At 42.8% G+C, this 6,747-nt stretch overlaps 1 protein-coding gene across 5 annotated transcripts in view; it reads left to right on the top strand.

Moving 5' to 3' along the window:
• The first annotated feature begins 398 nt into the window (after window positions 1-398).
• LOC140464712 (meiosis regulator and mRNA stability factor 1) overlaps window positions 399-6,747 on the top strand; it is a 56,216-nt gene continuing 49,867 nt past the window's right edge. For 3 of the 5 annotated variants that reach the window (XM_072560156.1, XM_072560154.1, XM_072560151.1), the window contains exon 1: window positions 416-531. The gene's annotated coding sequence lies outside the window, so the exon portion shown is untranslated. Of the gene's footprint in view, window positions 532-6,747 lie in introns of all 5 variants that reach the window. The other 2 variants (XM_072560152.1, XM_072560153.1) reach the window with 2 other exon arrangements.

Raw genomic sequence — 6,747 nt, 5'->3', positions numbered from 1 at the left:
CTCCCCCCTCCCCCCCGTCTCTCCCCCCTCCCCCCCGTCTCTCCCCATCATCTCCTCTCTCTCCTCCCCTCTCCCCCCCACCCCGTCATCCTCTCTCTCCCCCTCGTCACTACCCCCCACCTCACCCCCTCCCCACGTCTCTCTCCCCCCCTCCCCCACGTCTCTCTCCCCCCATCTCACCCCCCATCATCCCCTCTCCCCATTATCCCCTCTCCCTCCCCCCTCATCTCTCCCCTCCCCTCCACTCCACTCCACTCCGTCTCTCTCCCCCGTTTCCCCCCATCGTCTCCTCTCTCTCTCCCCCCCCCCCCCGTCATCCCTTGTCTCGGTCCGGGTGGGATGAGGCTGTTCGCTCCCCGTCTCGCGCTCGCACCAACTGCCCCCCCTGGGTCCCTGAGACTCAGTCTGGGAAACCCCACCGTCCGTCTTTGCGACAGTCGTTCCGCTTTGCGGCAGACGGTTGGGAGGCGGTGGCGGCGGTCGCGGGACGGAGAGCGCCGTGAGGAAGGGGATGTCCGGCGGCTGAGGCAGGTAAGGACCCCCACCCCCCCCCCCACCTCAGCGGGAGAATCTTTACCACAGTGACGGGACCCTTCCCCAGGATTGGGAGGGGGGTGGGGGTGTAGAGGGGGAGTTAACAGAATGTTCCTGCGTCAAAGGTTTTGCTTTCGCTTGTCGTCGGTGAAGGTGCATTTTAAAACCCACTGTCCCCGGTAATTAACTTTAATAAGGCAGCTTTGTCCTATTGCTGAAGGTGCCCACGCCCACAGGGATTGTTGTGGATCACCGCTCCATGTTGCTTTGTTTATTTCACCCACCGAAATCATGTTGTTTATTTTCAAACGACACCTTTCTTTCATTGGCTGAGGTTTACTCTCTCCCAGCAGCAAATGTTGGCCAGCTTACACCTTCCTTTCTGTCCTCCTTGTTAAAGGGATTTGCTTTCTCTCTGGGCGTGTTAAAATCCTGCATAAGTCCACCTGTTCATAGAATTTCCCCAGAGCGTGCAAACAGGCCATTTGGCCCAACAAGTCCCCACGAACCCTCCAAAGAGTATCCCACCCAGACCCATTCCCCATAGTCATACCCTTTACATGTATCGTTTATTGAGGATCATCACTGATTTATATTCACCGTAATCACTTACCAAAAGAGTCAGTAGTTTTTCATAGGTGTCTTCGATCTGTCAACCACTGAGTTGCCAGGCCGCAGATTGAGAACCTTCTGGGTTTGATCAAAAATCTTTGTTGAATTTGTGGATTTTCCTTGTTATTACAGAAGGAAAATTGATTAGGTTGCATCTTCTGATCATTGCATGGTGATCTGTGCTGCATGTGGAACTCTGATCAAGACAGGATTAGGCTCGTTGGTCCTGTGTTATGTGGTTGCATAGCTAGTCAGCACCAGTATCAAGGCTTATCAATGAATAATGGCCAAAGACCTTCTTTTCAACCTTCCCCCAAGAGCTAAAATTCTCACATACCAGTGACATCCTGGTAAACCTTTTCTGTACCCTCTCCAAAGCATCCACATTCTTCTGGTACTGTGATGACCGCAACACTAAGCGATATTCCAAGTGTTTAGATGGAGAGGAATTTGTTAAATGTGTACAAGAAATTTTCTGATTCAGTATGTGGATGTACCAACTAGAGAAGGTACAAAACTTGACCTACTCTTGGGAAATAAGGCAGGGCAGGTGACTGAGTAGTAATACTCAGTGGGTCTCAGTGGGGGAGCACTTTGGGGCCAGCGATCATATTTCTATTAGTTTTAAAATAGTGATGGAAAGGGATAGACCAGATCTAAAAGTTGAAGTTCTAAATTGGAGGAGGACCAATTTTGACAATATTAGGCAAGAACTTTCAAAAACTGATTGGGTGCAGATACTCACGGGTAAAGGGACGGCTGGAAAATGGGAAGCCTTCAGAAATGAGATCACGCGAGTCCAGAGAAAGTATATTCCTTTTAGGTTGAAAGGAAAAACTGGTAGGTATAGGGAATGCTGGGTGACTAGAGAAATTGAAGTTTTGGTTCAGAAAAAGAAGGAAGCATATGTCAGTAAAGACAGGAGAGATCGAGTGAATCCTTAGAAGAGTATAAAGGCAGTAGGAGTATTCTTAAGAGAGAAATCAGGAGGGAAAAAAGGGGACATGAGGTAGCTTTGGCAAATAGAGTTAAGGAGAATCCAGAGGGTTTCTACAAATATATTAAGGACAAAAGGGTAACTAGGGAGAGAATTGGGCCCCTCAAAGATCAGCAAGGCGGCCTTTTTGTGGAGCCGCAGGAGATGGGGGACCCATTAGATGACTATTTTGCATCAGTATTTACTGTGGGAAAGGACATGGAAGATGTCGAATGTAGAGAAACAGATGGTGACATCATGAAAAATGACCATATTACAGAGCAGAAAGTGCTGGATGTCTTGAAACACATTAAAGTGGATAAATCCCCAGGACCTGATCAGGTATACCCTAGAACTCTGTGGGAAGCTAGGGAAGTGATTGCTGGGCCTCTTGCTGAGATATTTGTATCATCGATAGTCACAGGTGAGGTGCCGGAAGACTGGAGGTTAGCTAACGTGACCCCTTGGCATCATGGTAGTCCACAAACTCACCAACACACTGAAACAGCAGCTAATAAATTTGACAAACCCTATGCAGACAACAAGCAAAAGTCATGTCATTTACAAAATACCGTGCAAGGACTGTAACGGACAATACGTTGGACAAACAGGCAGAAAACTAGCCACCAGGATACATGAACACCAACTAGCCACAAAAAGTCATAACCCTCACTCACTAGTATCCTTACATACGGATGAGGAAGGACACCACTTCGACTGGGACAACAATCCATCCTCGGACAAGCCAAACCAAGACAGGGACGAGAATTCCTGGGAGCATGGCATTCCAACTGGAACTCTTATCAACAAACACATCGAGTTAGACCCCATCTACCACCCTCTGAGAAAAAGAACAGGAAGTGACTTCACCACAGGAAATGACATCATCAACCCAAAGAAACCCAAACATATAAATAGAAAGCAGGACTTATCAGCAGTGCTTTGCCTGAGGCCCACTGAAGATGTTACCTAGTAGGGTTACGAAACAGCTGGAAATGAACCTTCCAGCTCAGCGAGCAAACCTACATCCAGAACCTCAACCTGAGCTACAAATCTTCTCAAAACTCACTTAAAGCAATGTCCCCTCATGTTAGCCATCACCATCCGAGGAAAAGGGCTCTCGCTGTCCACCCTGTGTAACCCTCTGATTATCTTGTATGTCTCAATTAAGTCACCTCTCAACCTTCTTCTCTGTAACAAAAACAGCCTCAAGTGCCTCAGCCTTTCCTTGTAAGACCTTCCCTCCATACCTGGCAAATCTCCTCTGCACCCTTTCCAAAGCTTCCACATTCTTCCAATAATGTGGTGACCAGAATTGTACACAATGCTCCCAAGTCTGGCTGCATCAGAGTTTTGTACAGCTGCAGCATGACCTCGTGACTTCGAAACTCAATCCCTCTATCAATAAAAGCTAACACACCGTATGCCTTCTTAACAACCCTAGATTATTGTGGTGCTGGAAAAGCACAGCTGGTCAGGCAGCATCCGAGGAGCAGGAAAAACTTAAATTCTTAACAACCCTGTCAACCTGGGTGGCAATTTTCAGGGATCTATATACATGGACACTGAGATTTCTCTGCTCATCTACGCTACCAAGAATCTTACCGTTAGCCCAGTACTCTTTATTCCTGTTGCTCCTTCTAAAGTGAATCGCTTCACATTTCTCCGCATTAAACTCCATTTGCCATCTCTCAGGCCAGCTCTGCAGCTTATCTGTGTCCCTCTGTAACCTGCAACATCCTTCAGCATTGTCCACAACTCCACTGATCTTGGTGTCATCCACAAATTTACTAACCCATCCTTCTACGCCCTCATTTAGGTCATTTATAAAAATGACAAACACCAGCGGCCTCAAAACAGATTCTTCTGGTATACCACTAGTAACTGAACTCCACGAAGCACATTTCCCATCAACCACCGCCCTCTGTCTTCTTTCAGCTAGCCAATTTCTGATCCAAACCGCTAAATCATACTCAATCCTATGCCGCCGTATTTTGTACAAGAGCCTGCCGTGAGGAACTTTATCAAACACCTGACTGAAAATCATATACACCACACCACTTTACACTCATTCACCTGTTCGGTCACTATCTCAAAGAACGCAGTAATGTTTGTGAGACACGACCTACCCTTCACAAAACCGTGTTGACTATCCTTAATCAACTTATTCCTCTCTAGATGATTATAAATCCTATCTCTTATAATCTTTTCCAACACTACCCACAACCGAAGTAAGACTCACTGGTCTGTAATTACCGGGGTTGTCTCTATCAGAGGTCTATTTCACTTGGAGAGGAGGCTTTTAATGATATGACATGAGAATTGTTGAATTCTGAAGTTGAACCTACAATTTTATTTCTGATATCTGATTCTGATCCTTAATTATCCCACATAAAATATGATATTAAACAGATCCAGCCAGTTTGAATATCGATAAGAATGCAATTTTGTTGAAATACCATTCCGTCTTGAGGCTACCTTATAAACATTGAGGACAGGAAGACATAATTTGGCATTTTAGTAACTGCTTTCTTTTCAAATTTCTTTTTAAATTTCTTTATAGTTAATGATAATACAACTGGAAACAAATTCCAAATTTATTACAAATTGGATTCTGAATTAGAACTGCACAATGCTATTTGATTTCTATTTACTGTAGTATGACCCAGTTTCATCATAAAATATCACAGCCTATGAAGTTCACCCTGCATCAGTAACAATCAGTTTCAAAGATTATTGTACAGGTAGTCAGTTTGTAATTTATATTGCAATATAGTAGACCTTAATCATTTGTTGTCCTTGTCTTCAAATTGATTGATGTGAGTGAAAATGCACATGATATTTTGATTATACAGAGGTTCAGCTGATCTGTCGAAATAATTTACTCAACCTTCATGGTATGCTCATTATTTCCTAAATTGCAACTTTGGTGAAACAACTTGTGGTTTATTAAGTGTCTCCTAATAATATCATCCACATATTTTCTTATGCTTGTCTGAAATCTCATTCTTCCCACCTCTTGCCTGGCTGCATTAATTTGCCTCGAAAGCAAATTAATATTAAATAATCTGAACAAATAGATATCGAATAGTCTGGACAAATGATCACTCGGCTGATTGGTTAAAATTTAAATTTAAACCACATGGAAGTTTTATTTGTACAATATAATTTATTCCTGTACATGCATCATATTCGCTGCTAATTAAAAGCTTGGAGCATTATTTTGAAAAGTTAACTAACAATCTTGTTACATCTACTTGTTACTGATAGCAGGGATAAATATGTTTGAATAATTGAATCTTTTGCTTACTGGTATCTATGTAAGGGTTGATAATTATAGTTTAGATCAGAATTGTGCTGAAAAAGCACAGCAGGTCAGGCAGCATCCGAGGAGCAGGAAAATCGACATTTCGGGCAAAAGCCCTTCATCAGGAATGATAATTGTAGTCACAACATACATTGTAACACACATCTGTAATGAATTTGTGTATAAAGTTTAGCAATAAATACAATTTTGTATTCAGTTCAAGCAATCTTTAGTTTCAAGTAAAGCATTAAAAAATTTAAAACCGAAAAATCCATAGATATTAGTCTGATAAGACCTTAACTGCCAAATGTGATGTCAGTGATGAGATTTGAATAACTCCATGGAGATTGGCATCCTGTCACCAAGTAACCCTTCATCTGCACGTGCATAGTACTGGACACTGGTCCAACATCTTCAGAGCTGGCCCTCAGAGTCAGCAGAACCTCTGATGCTCCTGTTTATATTTATTTTTGCTGGGGTATCCCATCACCGAGTCATCCACACTCCTGTTTATATCTGACAGCCGGGGCTCCCTGATTGGACCAGGGTTAAGAACCCCAATCAGGGAACTCATGTTCTGTGAAGTCCACTTGGCTGACCTCATTACAATCACTACAGAGATAACTGAGACAAAGAATGTGTTTGTTTGAATTAGTGCCCTTTGGACAGAGATATATTTGTTAGTTTTACTTTTGCCTTGTACAGAATTTCATCCAATGATTTGATCGAGCTGGGATCAAATGTGGCATTGCTGATATAGGTATATTTTTAACCAACCTATTCAAACATGTTATAACACACCTCTGGATTAGGTGGGACTTGAATCCAAGTTTTCTGATCTGTGGTAGTTTCATTACCACTGCACTACAATTCTTGTAATTTTAGTGCTTTTAGTCCTACAAGCATTTCCAGTGTATGTGAGTTTTAATTGATTCATGTTGGAAACTACTGGTGTCTCTCAGGCTAAGTAATGTATGATCTTCTTGTACCTTTCAAATAAAGTTCACAGAAAGACCATGTATTGTACTTTGCAGAATCTCAAATCTAATATTAATTATACCCTGAATGTGTCCAGCTTTTTAAAAAATCCAACAGCCTTACAGATACACACCAGTAAGTTTAGTTATCTCACTAATTTTATTTACTACTTCACCTCTACGTCAAAAATTGTGCCTTGTTGGTTGACAGAACCATCTGAATATCCCAAAATTATTGACTGCATTGAAGAAAATCTGATTTGTCCCACAGCTCCTTTGTGTGAGGTCAGGTAGCATTCAGCGAGCAACTTGCTTTATGGTAATATTAATGTAAAAGGTTA

This window comes from Chiloscyllium punctatum, chromosome 40, assembly GCF_047496795.1.
Source record: "Chiloscyllium punctatum isolate Juve2018m chromosome 40, sChiPun1.3, whole genome shotgun sequence".
NCBI lineage: Eukaryota > Metazoa > Chordata > Chondrichthyes > Orectolobiformes > Hemiscylliidae > Chiloscyllium > Chiloscyllium punctatum.
Note: the sequence above shows the minus strand (reverse complement) of the source record. Positions and strands in the feature narration are given on the sequence as shown.